Source organism: Anolis carolinensis, chromosome 3 (genome assembly GCF_035594765.1).
Source record: "Anolis carolinensis isolate JA03-04 chromosome 3, rAnoCar3.1.pri, whole genome shotgun sequence".
Taxonomy (NCBI): domain Eukaryota; kingdom Metazoa; phylum Chordata; class Lepidosauria; order Squamata; family Dactyloidae; genus Anolis; species Anolis carolinensis.
In genome coordinates, this window is record NC_085843.1 from 32748485 (window position 1) to 32767817 (window position 19333).

The window sequence follows — 19333 nt, forward strand, 5'->3', positions numbered from 1 at the left end:
TGGGTGAGGCACAGAAGGCTAAAGACCTTGCAAAACTACAGCTCCCAGGATTCCATAGCATTGAGCCATGGCAGTCAAAGTGGTGTCAAAGTACATTAATTCTACAGTGTAGCTGAATCCACAGCAATCCTGAATGAAATTGCTGCTTTCATGCTACACAAAAGCAGAGGATATATATATATATATATATATATATATATATATATATATATATAGGGGGTGGAGTTGAAATCGAATGGAAGGCACGGAGAACAAGTCTAGGGACCTGTTTTGTGTCCCTGATTTCATGGATAGTGGCATTGTTGCAGCCAAAATGAGTTCTACCAAGAGAAAAACCATGTGAAAAGAAGAAGAAAATAATCATAGTTCTTTTGGGGTATGCTATGTGTCTAACAAACAAGGAGCACTGGTACATCTAATAGAAGAGATGTAGAGAAGAAAAAAGACATGAGTTTTTAAAGTTGAGACATTTTATATGCATTTTGATGTAAGATATAGTTTTTTATGTCAGGAGCAACTTGAAAAACTACAAGTCGTTCTGGTGTGAGAGAATTGGCCGTCTGCAAGAACATTGTCCAGGGAACGCCTGAATGTTTTGATGTTTTATCCGTAATTGCATCTCTCCCTTTGTACCGGCGTGGGCTCTTAGATCGTCCGGGGAGGCCCTCCTCTCGCTCCCACCACTGGCCCAAGTGCAATTGGTGGGGACGAGAGAGAGGGTCTTCTCAATGGTGGCCCCACACCTTTGGAATGCCTTCCCCAAAGAGATAAGGCAAGCCACATCACTATTCTCATTCCACAGGGACCTGAAAACCTGAGGTTCCAGCAGGCCTTTGAAAATGATTAGCCCAGACCCTACCCTGGCCACCAGTTAGGTCCCTGCTTGCACTTTACCCACTTCCTTGGCTCATTGCACTAGTCTAACCCTCTTATAGCTGCTCAGTAGGCCTTGAGATCAAGTAATCCTGGCCCTATCCTGGCCATCAGCTTGCACTTTACCCACCTCCCGTCTCTATGTTACTTTGTTGCACTAGCCCTGGCTCAGCCTCTCATAGTTGTTTAGGCCCACGCTGGAATCTGACCATGGGTAGTTGAATTTCACCCAATGGAGTAGTACTGAAACAGGTTCTAAATGAGTATGTTTGTTTTTAATAGTAATTATGTTTTATTACGGTTGTGTTGTATGGTTTTGTGTTGGTAATTGAATGCTTTACCTATGTTGTTACCCTGAGTCGCTTTGGGGAGATAGAGTGGTATACAAATAAAGTTTATTATTATTATTATTGTATGACACAGCAAACAAGATAGATATGCTGGATTTCATTTCACAAAATCACAAGTCAAACACTTCCCAAGTGTCTAGGACTGTGTGATGTATTTTTGGATGATGTGCGCAGATCCCAGTAGGGTGGCCTTTTGCAGTTCATAATTTCATCAATGCCTATTGTTTCCAAATGCCGGCTGAGATCTTTTGGCACGGCACCCAATGTGCCCATCACCACCGGGACCACCTGCACTGGTTTCTGCCAGAGTCTTTGAAGTTCAATCTTGAGGTCCTGATAGCGGCTGACTTTTTCCTGTTGTTTTTCGTCAATGCGACTGTCACCTGGTATGGCGACATCAATGATCCAAACCTTTTTCTTTTCCACAACTGTGATGTCTGGTGTGTTGTCTTCCAGAACTTTGTCAGTCTGGATTCGGAAGTCCCACAGTATCTTTGCATGCTCATTTTATTATTATTTTTATTATTATTATTATTATTATTATTATTATATTATTATTATGTATTACCATCCTTGTGGGAGGCTTCTCTCATGTCCCCGCCTGGGGAGCTGGAGCTGACAGAGGGAGCTCATCCACGCTCTCCCTGGATTCAAACCGGCAACCTTCAAGTCAGCAACCCAACCTTCAAATCAGCAGTCCTGCCGGCACAAGGGTTTAACCCATTGTGTTACCAGGGACTCCTAAGACATAGGTACATAGGATAGAGCAAATTGTAATTTGTCTTTATATTTTGTTGCTTACAAATTATCTCTTTTACTTTATATAATCATTTATCAGCCACTGAACATTAATAGTGCATTGGGCTAATTAGAAGAACAAATTTGTATTTTCAAATACCTGAGACTTTGCTTCTTCTCTATATCCCTATGGTATTTGTATTCCAGTGTTGGAGAGGTGAAGACATCTTTGAAATATTATTTTAAAAAGGAATTTGAAGGCAGGCTGATAAATGATTCCACTAATACTATGCTGGCTAGGCTCATTTTGCTTCATGTAAAGGAGTTAAGAGCCATTTAGGAAGATTTGGAATGCAAATTTCAACTGGAATGACCATAGTAAGATATGGTACAGCATTTTGCATACAATAGTGGCAAAGCAATAGCTCCAAGATGTAATATAGCTACTTTTGGCTTCTTGGATTAATTAAAATAATTATTCATTTTCTCCATTAGCAAACCCTGATCTTAACACAGTGCCAGGAACTGCTTGGGAGGTCCTAGGATTAGTAATGATAAATATACCCCAAAGCACTTAGGGAAGTACCATATTACAAGAACAGATACAGTATCTTGAACCGCACTCAATAGTCTGTGGCAGTCTAACTAAATGGGGAAGGAATACGTCTTTCTCTCTTCTAAAGAAAAGAGTGTTTGAATAACCTCAAAGGAAAAGACTAACTGCTCACCAAAGCAATAGAGACTGCAATAAGATTTCACAGTAAATCAAGACTTCTCAGGATAGGAACTGCCCTATTTACTCGAATCTCATACTCACCTTTTTTTGGCTAAATTACCTTGCCGAAACTAGGGTTCACATTAGATTCACATACAGTAGAGTCTCACTTATCCAAGGGCTTACAGAACGTTGGGTAAGCGAAAATGTTGGATAAGGGATTAAGGAAAAGCCTATTAAATGTCAGATTATGTTATGATCTTACAACAAATCAACAGAAAAAACAGTTCAATACACAGTAACATTATGTAGTAATTACTGTATTTATGAATTTAGCACCAAAACATTGCAATGTATTGAAAATATTGACTACATTGGCTACTAGCAAATTGACTACAAATAAAGATAGAATTGCATTGTCAGAAATTAAATGTGTAAAAAGTTCAGTCCTTGCTGCCTAGAGAAACAGCTGTGGATCCAGGTGGGAGGCAGAACGTGTTGGATAATCCAGAACATTGGATAAGTGAGACTCTACTGTAATATGATAATCTTACTGCTGAGCCAAAGGGGAAGCTTCTTCAAAGGGACATCATCTCGAATTTCATGGCCAGACTCAATGTTTGTAGTTTAGTGAGGCATCAGTTGTTGTTGTTGTTGTTGTTGTTGTTGTTGTTGTTGTTGTTGTTAGATACACAACAAATAACAGCAAACAAAATCACTATGCTGGCTGTTGTATTGGATCACACATCGGACACTTCCCAAGTGTCTAGGACTGTGTGATGTATCGGCAAATAATACATGCAGATCCGAGTAGGGTGGCCTTTTGCAGCTGACAGATGGTAATTTTGTCAGTGCCACTTGTTTTCAAGTGCTGGCCAAGGCCTTTAGGCACTGCACCCAGTGTGCCGATAACCCCGTGACTACCTTTACTGGCTTATGCCAGAGTCTTTGCAGTTTGATCTTTAAATCTTCGTATTACATCTGCTGTCATATGGAATTGCAACATCGATGATCCATATTTTGTTTTTTAACACTATTGTGAGGTCAGAAGTATTGTGCTCCAAAACTCAGTCTGAATTTGGAAGTCCCAGAGTAGTTCAACGTGTTCATTTTCTGTAACTTTTTCAGGCATGTGATCCCACCAGTTCTTTGTCACAGGCAGATGGTATTTGTGGCACAAGTTCCAATGGAACATCTGAGGAACAGTATTATGCCTCTGCTTGTAGTCCGTCTGTGCTGCTTGCTTGCAGAGTCTACGCTTGGGATCTTTATTATTATTATTATTATTATTATTATTATTATTATTATTATTATTATTATTATTAATGTCCAACCTCTCCTCATCACAGCTTGAGAATCAGTTACTGTCTTCCAGTTCAAGCTTTGTTTGTTGCACTGTTTGTTGAAGACACATGGCTGCAACCCAATACTTAAGATTCTGCATTTCTCTCTTTTTCGCCATTTGTCCAATGCCAGCATGTTTATAAGTTCCAGCTCAATAGAGGAAGAAGAGGAAAGGAAATACTAGGTAGGCATTGAAAGCCTTCACAAAAAGGATCTTCAGAAGCAGATGCTTTCTGAACTGAGATATGCGTAAAATGGACACAAAAAATATTGGGAAAACCAAGACATAGAAATGGATGACAGCATGAAATAGAAACACCCTTCTGGATATGTATTAACAAGAGACATTTTAAAATACAAAATGTCCAATACAGAAGTTGCCTTTGTTTATTCTAAACAGAGCTTGGAAAAGTGACTCGTTTGTAGTTACCATCCAAACGACTAACTTTTCCAAGCTCTTGTTCCTTGTGCCTTGCTATGCAGGTTGTGTCCTTTTTTCCAAACAGAATGATTACATCATTAGCATGTATGGGCCCTTCACACAGCCATATAACCCAGAATATCAAGGCAGATAATCCGTGATATCTGCTTTGAACTGGGTTATCTGAGTCCACACTGCCATATAATCCAGTTCAATGTGGGTTTTATACAGCTGTGTGTAAGGAACATAAGATGTCTGTATGCAACAAGATAAGCACATTTCCATGGCACATTAGGCAGGAAGCAAGGACAGGTGATTCCACCTATAAATGAAGATAGGACCCCCAGGTCTGTCCTGGAGGCCATACTGTTGATGTTGTGCACGTTCAGGTAATTTCCCACTTGCGGGGATGCTAAGGTAATCCTATTGTAGAGTTTTCTTGGCAAGGTTTGTTTAAAGGGGGTTTCCCATTGTCTTCCTCTGTGGCAGACAGTGACTTACCCAAAGTTACCCAGTATGTTTCTATGGCCAAGCCAAATTTCAAACACTTTGATCCCAGAGTCTTGGTCAAAACACTAAAACTATTACACCAAAAGAGTGCCAGAGGCCCTTTAAAGGTGAATTACTTTCTGGAAGAAATTGGTTTGCTTTCCCGCAGTGAACTATGGAACTTGATGCTGCCTAAATGCTACCTTACCTTTCTCTGTCTATTTTTGGAAATATTCAGAGTGGGGCTCGTGTTATAAAACCTTCAAGTTCCAACATGCTTTTGTTACAAAACCTAGCTTCTATTCCCCCTACCCCGTTCTAAAACTGCTCTAAAACTTATACTAGATCTATACATTTTAAATGTCCTTATTAATCAGCACTGCCCTCTGGGCATTTTGGGACTGCATCTCCCAGCATCCTGGCCAATAATGGTGGTGAGAGATTGCGTGGGTTACAGCCAAAAAAACCACCTGGAGAGCTCCCTCTTCTCTGCCCAGACTCTTAAGAAAACCAGACTGACAGTTGTTAATTGGAACCTTAATTACTTTTCACCGCCTTTCTATCGAAGATTATTCTTATTTGGAACACTTCTGTTCAGCCTCAATCAAAATAAGTTACCAGAGCAGTCTACATAAAAAATCAGTAAAACAGAAGTTGAAAGTATGTACGTTATAGTCATGAGTCCTTCATAAGATGGCTCTGTATTTGTCACATGAAGTGTGCTCTTTGTTTGGTTTAGGGACTGAGCTGTGAGATTCATAAAAGGATAGAAGGGAAAAATGAAGGTTTTATCCATTCAGCTGTGAAGCCATCTGGTATCCAGGTTCTTTGCCAGTTTTGAGATTGCTTTGTGGATGGATTTTCTTTCCTTTTTCTTTTTTGGCTGTTGTTTATTTATAGATGCTTCTGAAGCGTGTTCGTTTCCATCTCCAGCTGCATTCAATAAAACTAAATAACTATTAATAATTATTATTGCTATTACGTTGCTGATGATTGCTACTGCTTGAAGGTATTTCCACCTCTACTTTTTATTATGCTGCTCCACCAAGGATCTCAAATCAGCACTCATACTGGTAATTTCCTTTTTACAACAAATTGGTAAAATAGATTATACTGAGAGATCACAACTGGTTCAAATTTACCCAGCAGTTCAATCAATGAGTAGGAGTTAATATACAGATCTTTGGATCAAAATAGAGAGGAAAAGAGCAAGGTCAATTTGTGTCTTGTTTTCTGTTAGGAATGAATAATTTTGAGTTAAATTAACTCAACAGGTGATTGATCTCAGTCATTTTGTTGAATGGTTTGTCCTCCTAACCCCTTTATAGAGCAATATAGTGTCCCTGGAGTAAAATCCGAAAGTGAATAGAAAAGTTGAAGGGAAAGCTGTGATTCTGAAACGAAAAACCCAGCTGTGGTAATCCAGCTGCCATAGCCCCTCTATTTAGGGTTGCCAGTTCAAGGCTGTGACAGATCCTGAGATTTCAGGGCTCAAACCTAAGATATATAGGGAAAGAAGCTCTTTGTGATTTGGGATCAGTTTTGTGAAGGTGGGATCACAATTGATGCGGAAGCATAATACCTTAAGCTTCAATCACAGTATTGAATACTGTGATTCAACTAAAAAAAAAAGTCTAATAAGTGTGTGTGTGTGTGTGTGTGTGTATCTATCTATATCTTGTTAAGGCCATGATTTATTTTGTCATTGATATCTACCTATCTATCTTGTTAGGCTATATTCTCACCCTGAGATTCCTCAGGCTCTTTTTGTTGACTAAAGCGGATGGCCCATATCATAATCTGGAAACCCTACCTCCGGTATTGAACAAAGCTACAGGCATTCCCTGCTTTTTAACTGCTCTCTTTTTGATGGCCTGCTCTTTTTGAGGAGATACGACAGGATATTTAAAAAGTTATATTTTATTATATATTTATTTACAATATTTTTACCCCACCTTTCTCACCCTGGATGGGACTCACTATTATTTATTATTATTTATTCAACTGCATATCTAGATCAGAAAGTTAACATGGGTTATTAACTAGCTATCTAACTAACTAATTTAACTATTTCCCTGCTAACTAACTCATCTTCCTATTGTAAGACCTCATCAGACACATGATCCCTCCCCCCCCTCCCCCGTTTCTACACATTTTAAAAACAATTTAAAGACAGAGTTCCGCAAAGCCCATCATATGATGCAAAACTACTTCTGGCTGTTCCCTCTGAGACTTTGTCTTTAAAATGTGTTCCAAGTGTGTAGAAATGGAGGTTTGACAGGTTGGGTAGCAGTCCATCTTCAGAGATCCCAATTTGTGCAAAAACAGCTAAAAGCACTCATTTGGGAGGAGAACTGTCAGATTCCCAGGTGTCAGATCAATGTAGTGATGTTAAAGAGTGGGCAGTCTCGAAATGAGCCTCGATGCTCGTTTTCTCGCCAGTAATCTCTTTGCATAAAACCTTTAAAGTATCTTCTAAAAAATAATTTATTCTAAAGGAATTTCTCAATTTTGATATATCACCAGTTTTCTGTGGCTACGTGGCTATATCCCCCCGCTTTTAGACCTATATTTAACTGCTATAGCAGTTAAAGATGGAGTCATAGCTCAATAATTGTGTAGTGTGAAAGGATGCCTAGACCTGATTTCTTCGTCACAAATCTGCATATTCTACTGCTTGAGGGAAGGCATTCACTGTGAGCAATATGTCTATGTGTGTGTGTCTTCAAGTCACCTGTCAAATTATGGTGACTTCATTAATTTCCTTAAAGAAACCTTTTTAGACTAAACATCTGCTCAACCGAAAGGAAGGTTTAAATTCTAGCCTCTGTTTTTCTTTTTTTATAGGATTCATTATGTAACATATGCATTAAAAGAGTAGGGTAGCACCACTTGTGGGGGGGGGGTAGAGATTTAATTAGGATTTGTGCAACAAACTATATAGTAACTCTATTGGTGCAAGATTACATAGTTTAAAGCAAGGATGGGAAACATATGTTCCTCCTGATGTTATTGGACTTCAATAATATCTTCCCTTACATTGCCCTTGGGATATGGATGGGGTGTGTAATCCGACAACACTTGGAGAGCCACACATTGATCACCCTGAGTCTATACAATTAACAACATTTTCCCAGCCCATTTTCTGCTCTCACAGTTGGGCACAGGAATACATAAGCATGTAAGCCAAGCCTTGATGTATATGCTGTATCTCTAGCCCATTTTTCTGTTTTTCTAATGGTTAAGCGGTTGCTTGTTGAAAGCCTAATAGCTAGAGCCCCCAGTGGTGCAGTGAATTAAACTGCTGAGCTGCTGACCAAAAGGTTGGTGGTTCGAATATGGGGAGCGGGGTGAGCTTCCGCTGTTAGCTCCAGCTTCTGCCAACCTAGTAGTTCGAAAACATGCAAATGTGAGATAAATTGGTACTGCTCTGGCGGAAAGGTAACGGTGCTCCATGCAGTCATGTCGGCCACATGATCTTGGAGGTGTATACGGACAATGCCGTCTCTTTGGCTTAGAAATGAAGATAAGTACCAAACCTAGTCAGACACGACTAGACTTAATGTCAATGGGAAACCAACCTTAATAGCTGGATATGAGTGCAGCTGTGTTGTTGTTGTTTGTAACCTGCTTTTCCTCCAGGACTGGGACTCAAAGCAGCTCACAGCCTTAAAAACCACACAATTTTAAAACCTACAATGTGAGGTGGGAGCTGTACCTTCCTGTTTTCCCAGCAATAAATGCACTCTCTCTTTGGTACTGATAGAGTAACATAACCATCCAAACAAGAAGCTATGGAGTTCCCTAATCTCCATACATTTATCTAATTTCTTTTTTTAAAACAATTGCCATTCAAGTGGGTAGGCATCGCTACTGTGGCAATGAGTTCTAATTTTACATAAGTGTTAAGTAAAGGGGCTTTCTTTTCTCTGAACTTCAGATATCTGTATTTTATTTCTCTGGCCTTCACCTGCTGTGGAAAATCCTAACTTTTAGTATTCTGAACAATGGCAGTTTAACCTGGTATAAATCTGGGCATTTTAACCTGATGTAGATCTCCTCTGGAGAAGATTCAGATCTAGCATGTTCATGACCATAGCCGCCCTGAGTCCCCTGATGGGTGAGAAGGGCAGGGTAGATGTAATAAATGATGTAATAAATAAATAAATGACCAATCCCAAGCCATTATCTAGAGATGGCTGATAAGTTCATCCACTGCCACCTCCTCTGTGTACCACTGCTCCTAACTGGCCATGGAGCCCCATACGATATCCTAGTCATTGCAAGTGCCTCTGATGATTTTATTCATTTGTAATTTTTGTATCCCACTTTCTTTCTCTCAAGGAGATTCAAAGCGGTGTCCTGGAAGATTAAACTCCATGATCAACTTAGAGTAGCAGTGACACAGGTACAATATATAAGTTTTCCAAGTGCTGATGAGAGCAATGACACCAGTGTCCAATCTGGAGAGTAGAACCTGGTCCTTCTGCCAAGGCTGCCCTGAACTCATAGGATAACACAAAGTTTCCAGCAAACTCCAGAGTGCTCCTCAACTTTGCTAAACATGGGGTACAGTCAGTTTAAGCTGAAAACTCAAGAAATACTTACAGAAGCTACTGTGTGCATGAAGACAGCCAGTGGTATATTCATGGTGAGTATGGGTTCTCGGGTTCATGTAGCCTGGAAAAAAGTTTCTCAAGATGTACCTTTCCCATGCTCTTGTATCCAGTTCCACTTGGTATATTTCAGGAGTGTTTTAGTAGTGTATTCCTGCATGGTAGGGGTTTGGACTAGATGGCCCTTACAATCCTTTTCAATGCTGTGATGATTCTATCATGTCACACCATATTTCCATTTTGTATAGGATAAACAGCCCAAAATATTCTAACTATTATTCTGACTCTTTTCAGCTCCATAACATGCACAATACCAGATCTGTGCACAACATTCCAGATACATTAGAGTACAACAACCCATGGTTTCAACCTACATTTGGTGTGTGTCAATCAGATTTTTGTCACCAACGTATACATAAGCAGAGATAAAAATCTGGATTCTTCCTGGAATAGTATATGATGGATGATGCAAAAATTAGAATCTCACATTCCAAAATAAGCATAAGCTTCCTTCACAGCATTTGGCCATGTTTAGAAACAGAAGGCTGTGCCTGTGAACATAACTATGCCAAAATAATTAAACTTCAGAATATATGTTTGGTCAGACTCCTGGACAGAGGAAAATATATATTTTCCACCTGTCATTTGAGTCATCTTGTAGAATAGGGATCACCACTCCGACCTACTTGTGTAGTGGACTGCAATTTTCTTTACCATTTAGATAGATCAGCAGTGTCACCAGGAGGTACTGGGGATTATGATTCAACATGGAAAGTGGTGGACAGTACATACCCATCCAAATGCACAGTGTATTGCTACGTGCCTTGAATTCATTTCTGACATGGGGTTACCCTAAAGTGAACTTATAACTTGATTTGTTTAGTAAGGGTTTGCCACTCCCTTCCTTTAAGGCTGAGAGAATGTTACTTGTCCAAAGCCACCCAGTGGATTTCCATGCACAAATGGAAGTTTGAACCCCGGTCTCTAGAGTCTTGATCCAATTGAAACCATTACACCATTCCAGCTCCAAAGTATGGCTCAAATAAAAAGTGGCAGGAAATCACAACACTGAATTCTGGTGCCAAGCTAATAAAAGCAATGAAAGCAAATGGAATCCACCTTTACTCCAGGGGCAGGAACTGTGTGGCCCTCCAAATATTGTTTAACTTTAGCTCCCAGTATACACTACCATGCTCACAAGATCTGCTGGGAGTGGCTCTCTTAACAACAAGAATAGTAGTTTCTAAACTTTTGTCATTCAGAAGTTTTGGACTTGAATTCCAAGAACTCTGAGCCAGTTTGGACAAATGTGAAGGATTCTGAGAGCTAAAATTCAAAACATTTGGAGGACCAATGTTTAGGAACCACTAATCTACAAGGTCACATAATTCCTACCTCTGACCTACTCTTGAAGGAGTTAGGAATCATTGAACCTTAGGCCAGGAAGACATTCAGATTTCATTAGCCCTAGTCAATATATACTGCAAGGCACACTTTCCCTATCTCTGCACTAGATTCTGAAGCAGCCCTATTCTATATATTCATTGATGGTACAAATGTATACAATTAGAATCAGATTCCCTAAACTGACGCACCAGTAAGATCTATTTGACTATAACTCTCCTCATCCCCAGCCAGCCTGGCAGGAGTTAATATCCAATGTCTTTATGTAGCACTGTGTTAGCAGTGGTTGTGCCAAGAACTCTGATCCAACCGTAGTTTTCTGCCATGCAAATAACTCTTTTCACTGTGGACTCAAAAACAATGTCTGTTTCCCTACGGGTACTGTACAATACCCATGGAATAACCTAGTGCCTTCTCTGATCAGATTTTGAAGTATTAAGGACCTGCAGCTGAACTACACCCACTAAGAACAATTAGGTTTGCCGAATCATCCACACCGTCGTCATTTTCTTTTAACTCGCTCTGCGGCTGGTTTGCTTTTTAAAGTATGCACTTCACTTTTGCCTTCAAGCTTCAGGCAAGTATGTGCTGTTCTGCGCTAAATACTTGTGCAATAAGTACAAGCAGATGCTGGCAGATATGCAAAACTTCGCCCTCTAGATTCTTCCCCAGCAAACTAGGGCAAGGGGTGGAAACCACCCAGCCTTTATATACAAATACAGCAAATATATCACTCACCATAGAAGCAGAATAAGGGAGAGGCCAAGTACACTGTGCACTGAGGCAGAAGTTCAAACTGCAGAGATTTTTTTTCCAAGGGCAGCAACTGTGGAAATTACATGCAATTCTATGTTTCACAGCTACATTTGTATCTAAGGCATTTCTCTCTACTAGAAGGTACTTCAGACGCTCTGTTTACAGCTGAGCAGGACTTGGAGGATAAAGGAAAATCTCTCCCCCTTTGAGGCAAAAAATTTAAGTGAATCAGACAGCCTCACATGATACGGAATATGAAGGAATCACACCAAATTGCAGGCTTTGCACCCTGTTAAAAGACAGGAAAACCAGGCTGGGTCAAGATATTTTGTGGTCTTAGGAGAAAAAAATATCCTTCTGTATATTTATACAGAAACCAAGTAGTAAATTAATCTTACATAAAGACTGACAATTGGAATAGTATTTTGCAAACATCCGAGGGAAGCAGGAGCAGTCTACCATTACAGTCGTCCCTCCACAAATGCGATTAAAACTTTTGCGGATTTTATTATTCATGAGTTTGATTATAATATTCTGTGTAAGAATTCCTGGGTCCTCCACCGTGACTTCATGGTCAACTTCTTTCAGTAGTGCCAGAGAACCTAGAGATTGCTGGAGAGAACACCTTTCTAGGAATCTCTAGGTCTTCCAATGCAATGCTATTGTTAACTTCCAGCAAAAGTCAATCATAAAGTCATGCTGAAAAACTTAGAAATTCCTAGAAATATGTCATTTCTGGTTTAAAAAAAACCCCACAATTTCTTTTTCATTTCTATGGGGGTCCTTTACAACAGAGGTGGGGATCAAATCATGTGGCTTTCCAAATGTTGTTGACCTGCAGTTTTCTCCACTAGTGGCTTTGCTGATTAAAATTGTTGGGAGTTGCAGTCCAGCAACATCTGGAGAACTGCACAGTTCCCGCTCCTATTCTATAGCCTCCCCAAATCTTTAGCTATTTTTTGTAATAAACAAAAGAAGTATAATATGAACTATTCAGGAAATTTATTTTTAAACGATCATTTTAAAGACACACACACCTATCAATAGGCAGCAATTACATGCTCCACTTACATCCCTGTTTAAAGAAACTCTAGTGGTGTTTACGTGTGACCCATATAGTGCTAAACTGATAAAACTATGGGCCCATCTACACAGTAGAAAGTGGGATAAAAGGTGTATGTGTGTGGGGGGGGGGGGGGGGAATGCACACCCACCTTATGCACTTGATTGCATGAAAAACACGTGATAAATAGGTTTGCATAAAATCCAATATCAGGCAAAAAATGTGCTGCTATGAAGCACTGTATATCCCAGCATTCCCCAAAAATGAGAGTTCCTTGTGGTACACTGATGTAGACTGATCCAGTGCTTATCTTCATTTGACAATCCCAAAACAGCTGACAGAGGGATGTAAACATATGGAGCCACGGACACACAGGTGGCTAAATGGAAACACAAGAGGAAAGTAATTCCCATGAGAATTCTCTCCAACCTTTCTTTTGTTCTCATTTCCTGTATTTACTGAAAGGAAACGGAGCTTGAAATTAGAAAGTGGGCAGCAGCATGGCACAGGAAACGGGGTTCAAAAAAGGCAAACCTGGAAGCCCCAGGAGTGAGGAAGAGGAGAGGCGATGACAGAAAATCTGCTTGTGCGCACTCTATTATATCCACATCAGTGCTGTAACTTTAACAAAATACTTATGAGGTGCAGTGCATCTCAGTGCGTAATTAGGAAAAAGAAGAAAAGAAAACTTCTGGTGGATATCCTGCCATACCTTTTGTGGTTCCCTTCAATCTGCATTAACCAAACCTTTATGGATGCCATTAGACCAATTCCTTGGATTAATAGCTCAGTGTGTGGACTCTCCTTGAGGTACTGGGATTTTTAATCCCACTTCCATACTTTGAATTAAGCAGATGTCTGGAAGAGCCTTATGATAACGGTAATGATCTGGATAGCCAAATTCCCCACACCTGTGCAGCCTGTTCCACTTATTGGGATGAAGTCTGTCCAAAGTATGGGAAACACCCTGTATGTCCAAACTGCAGAAGTATAAAACCCTAACAGTACTTTAACTATATGTCTCTTATCTAAAGAATCCTAGGATTTATAGTTTGGCACCCAAGATCTCTGACAGAGAAAGCCAACACCTCACAAAACTACCAACCCCACAATTCACTTCACAAAATGACCAGCCCCACAAATAAAGTAGTATCAAATTGCTCTCATTCTACAGGGGCCACTCATTAGAAAATCTATTCTCCGCTTATCTCTTTCTTCCCACATATATGCATTGGAAACCATCTTTTAGCTGTAGAGACCGTGTTTTTGATTACAGGAAAGCTCTTTATTGTGTTCTTTATTTTTAAAAGAATCATCTCTCAGGTAGCATTGCTGGCAAAAACATTTGTTTGAGACCTTGGAGAATTACGATCAAGCCAAACCAACTGCTCCCAAACAGATGACCCTATGACATTCCCAAAACACGTGTGGTTTTGACTCTTGAGGCTATTGTGTTTTTAACAGTCAGCCACATCTTTAATGTGTTTTTCTATCAAAAAGCCATTCAGAGTTCTGAATGTTGACACTGGCGGCCTCCAGTTCTGTCTCTCAAATTCAGTTGTTTTATGTGGGAAGAGAGACTTAATGTCATAGCCTGTGGAACAGTACAGTAGGGTCATGTCTCGACCTCCAGGTACTGCTTTTGTTCAGAGGAATGTATTCTACAAATCACTCTTTTTTTTAAAAAAATCATAGTATTGGAAAATCTGCCACCTCTGGCCCCTTCTACACTGCCATATAAAATCCAGATTATCTGCTTTGAACTGGATTATATGACAGCGTAGACTCATATAATCCAATTCAAAGCAGATAATATGGATTATCTGCTTTAATAATCTTGATTATATGGCAGTGTAGAAGGGGCCACTGTTGTAGGTATCAGGAATCCAGGAATTGTTGGATATGATTCATGTGAGATTCACAAATAAGCATAGGTATGACTTCTTCCATCTTGGTGTAGTGGTTTGAGCTCAGACTATGCCTCTGGAGACCAGCATTCAAATCCCCACATGGTCATGTAAACCCACCAGGTGAATTGGAAAGTCACACCCTCTCAACCTCAAAGGAAAGAGATGACAAACCCTCTCTGTGATAGGGTCAACTTAGGATCACTATAAGTCAAGAACATCATGAAAGCACACAACAACAGCAGCAAATTATAATTCACTTGCCATGCATTTTCACAAATGAGAAAAAGTTAATTCTGCAGTAAGGTCTCTCCCTGTCCTCAACTCCCAGACAAGTGAAGGAGGAGGAAAAAAGAAGAAAAGGAGGAGATAAAGAGGAGTGGTGAGAAGAAGAAAGGAGGGAGAAGAAGGAGAGGAAGGGTGAGAAAAGAGAAGGAGAAGCGGAGAAGAATAGAGGAGGAGGAAGAGGAGGGAAAAGAAGAGAATCATAGAATCATAGAGCTGGAAGAGACCTCGTGGGCCATCCAGTCCAACCCCCTGCCAAGAAGCAGGAAAATCCCTTTCGAAGCACCCCAACAGATGACGATCCAGCCTCTGCTTAAAAGCCTCCAAAGAAGGAGCCTCCATCACACTCCGGGGCAGAGAGTTCCACTGTTGAACAGCTCTCAGTCAGGAAGTTCTTTCTAATGTTCAGGTGGAATCTCCTTTCCTGTAGTTTGAAGCCGTTGTTCCACGTCCTAGTCTCCAGGGCAGCAGAAAACAAGCTTGCTCCCTCCTCCCTATGACTTCCCCTCACATCTTTATACATGACAGGCTAAACAAGCCCAGCTCTTTAAGAGAAGAAGGAGGGAGAGAAGAATAGAGAAAGAAGACGAGGTGAGGGTAGGACTCAATGGCCCATGTGGTCTCTTCCAACTTTATTATTCTATGATTCGGGAGGGGGGGACAGAAGAGGAAGAAGAAGAGGAAAGCAGAAAGGAATAGATATACATGGACACACAAAATACACAATCAACTAAAACATCATATACTAATTTAAAAATAACCCAATTTAAACACACCATATAACACAATTAATACTTACAACAGGTACCATTAATAGTTTCCCTAACTTCAGGCCACTGAGGTTACTTGTAAAAATAAAAAATAAAATTATACAGCTCCTAAGACATCCATTTTCTAGGTCATATCGCAGTTGCCAGGGCCAACAAAGCATTCAGTGGTGAATATTACCAGCGGTTCTCTGGAAGTGCCTATTGTTATTCATCTGGGAAGCCCTGGCTCCACAGGAAAATTTTAATTTGTGATAAAAATGTACATACATGAAATGAAAAACCAGTTCAGGTAATCCATCCTTTCCTGCTTCAAGTTTCATTGCAGACAATGCTGCTGTGACCCGACACTGAATGTCTATGTTTCTCCAACCTTACTTCAAATGCTGATGCTGCTAAAAAAACATTCAGTTTGAGACAGAAGAGAATGTGGAAAAGTGGAGCCTTTGTAAAAAAAAAAAAAAGGGGGGGGGGTTCACTGACAGATAATATTTTGTTTAGAATCATAATTTTGTTTGATATGATCAATTCTATGAACATTTTCTGGAGTAATGCCACACCACTAAAAATGCACAAAATTTGTCATGACTAAATCTCTCTTAAATTCATGGCCAAAGGTTGGTCATCTTGGCCACACATTTCTATCACTATTTGGGGTGCAACCTTTTTACAAAAGCTTTACTGAGGCCCTTAAAAATATTACTGGCCCAAGTGATTGCTGATGCTGATTGACGATAACTTGTCAGTGTAGCTGCTTCTCCCCCACCCCACCCCCCAAGGAAAGAAAGAAGTAGCATGTTTCACAGTATGATTGTACCTTTATAGGGAAATAGTGAATCCCTTTTGCAGCATAGTATTTTCATCTTCTCTGTAGTTACAGTATTGTGGCCTCCTTAAATGGTGGAAAAGGAAGAACATTTCCTTCAAATACTGCCTCATGCTCTGTTCTTTGGAGAACTCTGTGGTAAGCTGTAACCAATCTTGGTGTTTTCAGAAACGAGGACTGGTCATTTCATTATTTTCCTAATCTGGTATCCTTCAGATGTGGGGTACAAGCACATAACTCCCAGCCAATGTATAGTGTTTGTGGTCCAACACATCTGGAGAGCAGCAGGCTGGGGAAGACTGATATGCTATAAAGAATCTGTGTGTATGTGGATATAAAAGACATATAAATGTTAAAATTAAAAACAGCAGAGGAACAAACAACAAAATCCAGGAATTCGGTCTTCATCTCTGGCCAGATTTTGTCTTCTTTTTGAACAATTCCCAAAAATTTCTGATCTTGATTCCTCCAAGCTAGCATTTCATGACAAGTGACACCAGATGATTTGAGGCAAAGGCTTTCTTTTGCAACGGCCCGATGCACGGCAAAAGCAGCTCACTTTGCTCAAAACAGGATCAGTTATTTGGAAATCATCGTTTAAAAACCGCACCAGTAAAACCAAAACCGAGCAGCTCAGTGCAGTGGTGCTTTGCGGAAACTACGCTTCCATGCTCCCCTAAAGCTCACTCAGACAGAGAAGAGAGATCACCTCTGACACATTGAGCAAGAGCCAAGATCTGTGTTTTTTCCTGTGCTTAACTGAGCAATGGTTGGCTATCGTAACCTAAAATAACCTTCCTTTTTTCCAAGCTGCCAACAGTGGGTGGCACTGAACGGCTCTTTGCAACATCTGCAAATCTGCTTTGTAATGAGTGAGGAACTCAAGAAAAAACTTGGCTCAGGATGGCCCTGTTTTTTGTTTTGAGACAGGATTTGTCATATGGCCATTGCAGCAGAAACATCCAACTGGAATGATATGTTTGGTAAGACCTTTGTTTGCAGACAGCGAAGCAGTTGGCTCCTACAGGAATATTGTTTTTCTAGTATTTCTGCCGCAACAGTCTAATTGTTCTGCTGGGACTGGAGCTTGAACATGAAAAGGCCAATTCTGGAATTTAATGTCCTTCAATACCTAAGCACATCCAAACCTCTTTGGATGCTAGTTTGCTAGTCTGTGAAACATACTTTACTGTTATTGGTTAGCATTTGTGAAGCTCTTCCATGTTTGCGTTTCACCAATGTTGTCATTGTATTTATCTTGTGTGTTCACTAAATGTCCCCATTAGGCATCTCTGTACAATATTATTTATTGGGTCATTCATTTGAGACATGCTGTTGCCAAAACCAAATCATCCCTCACAACAGTGCTTCTCAGGCTATCTGATATAAGGCACTTGCATTTTCCATCAGTGTGGATGTGACTTTCATTAGTTTTCTTTGGGAACAGGCTACACAAAATACCTCAACTTGGGACAAAATTGATGCCAACAAATTTATTGCTTTGTCACTGATCTTTTTTGTACCAGCCTATATATTGAGACAATAACGAATCTTGTGCTGTCCTTTAGCAAAACAATGCTAAGAAGCAGAAACAAGAGACTGTTTAGTGATTATTGTGTTCCAGGAAGGTGGGCAAAGCCACTAATTGACTTCAGGAAATTCAGGAAGTGTACATTCAGCTTTACCAGTGACCCTAATCCTAACCACAGTCCTCTCCATACATTGCAATTTTCATTGGGGCCAGAAAATATCTCATTCTTTCAGTTTTTAAAAAAATACAGAACTGATGCATGGGGATTAAATTATACCTGCTCTTGCTTTCCATTCAGTCTCATCTCAAAGGTCTCATGTTTCAGCAAATCTTGAAATTGGGCATGGCATGGATATTAAGTGTAAAAAAAATCCAAAAAAGGCACATAGGAATTGGTGAAGCAGGAAGTATATTCCAAGGAGGGCATACTTATTTGGCTCTCATTAAAAAGAAAGTATATTCTGCAACTTATTTTTGCAGGACCCATTTGTTCAATTGGTTAACAGAATCATTTAATAAATCAAATTTATAATTATTTAATCAGTTGATCATTCAGGTGTATAGCCGCTTTAATAAGTACCCAATTCCAAAATTCATAGATTGGATTTTTGTTACCATATTTCACTTGAGGTACTATGGAAAGAGTCAATAAAATCTTGATTTTCAGCTTTCCAGATGGTGTGGTAAGTTTGCAGCTGTTTTCTCTCACAAGTAATTAGGTAAACAACTGAAGCATACAGCAAAATTATTAACAATTTCCTTTTACAGAACATGCAAAGACTGGAGCACTAATATCCCACTCTCATACTAAGCATACATTTGGCAGAAGATAAATGGATGAATTAGACTTATTTTTATTCTTTCAATTATTCCAACAAGCAGCAGATTTTATACTTCGGCACATCAAGTACAGTACTGATCTGTTTTGATATGCAGATTTGGTGAGGTATTCAAAAGCACAAAAGCAGCAGGTAACAATTTCTCATCCAGAAAATAAGAAATTGTGTGAATGTTTCAGAAATATTCAAATAAGCACGGCTGCTTTCACATTTGTGTTTTCATACTGTGAGCCGCCAGTTTCACACATCAGACGGCAACAGACACAAATTTGCCATGGAGCACATGCCCAATGGAGCAAAAGCCAATTTCAGCTCTCCAATGAACACAGTTGCATATAAAACATAACATACTCTATTACATTTTAGTTTTCGGTGTGTGCTTCATGTCTTAAGGTTTGCATTAAAAGAG

The 19333-nt window shown here is 39.8% G+C and overlaps 1 long non-coding RNA gene across 1 annotated transcript in view; it reads left to right on the forward strand.

Moving 5' to 3' along the window:
* The window catches only part of LOC107982679 (uncharacterized), a 49491-nt gene that overhangs the window by 24425 nt on the left and 5733 nt on the right, over positions 1–19333 (forward strand). Inside the window, exon 2 of the long non-coding RNA XR_010004096.1 lies at positions 9275–9581. This is a non-coding gene — a long non-coding RNA (uncharacterized LOC107982679). The remainder of the gene's footprint in view (positions 1–9274; positions 9582–19333) is intronic.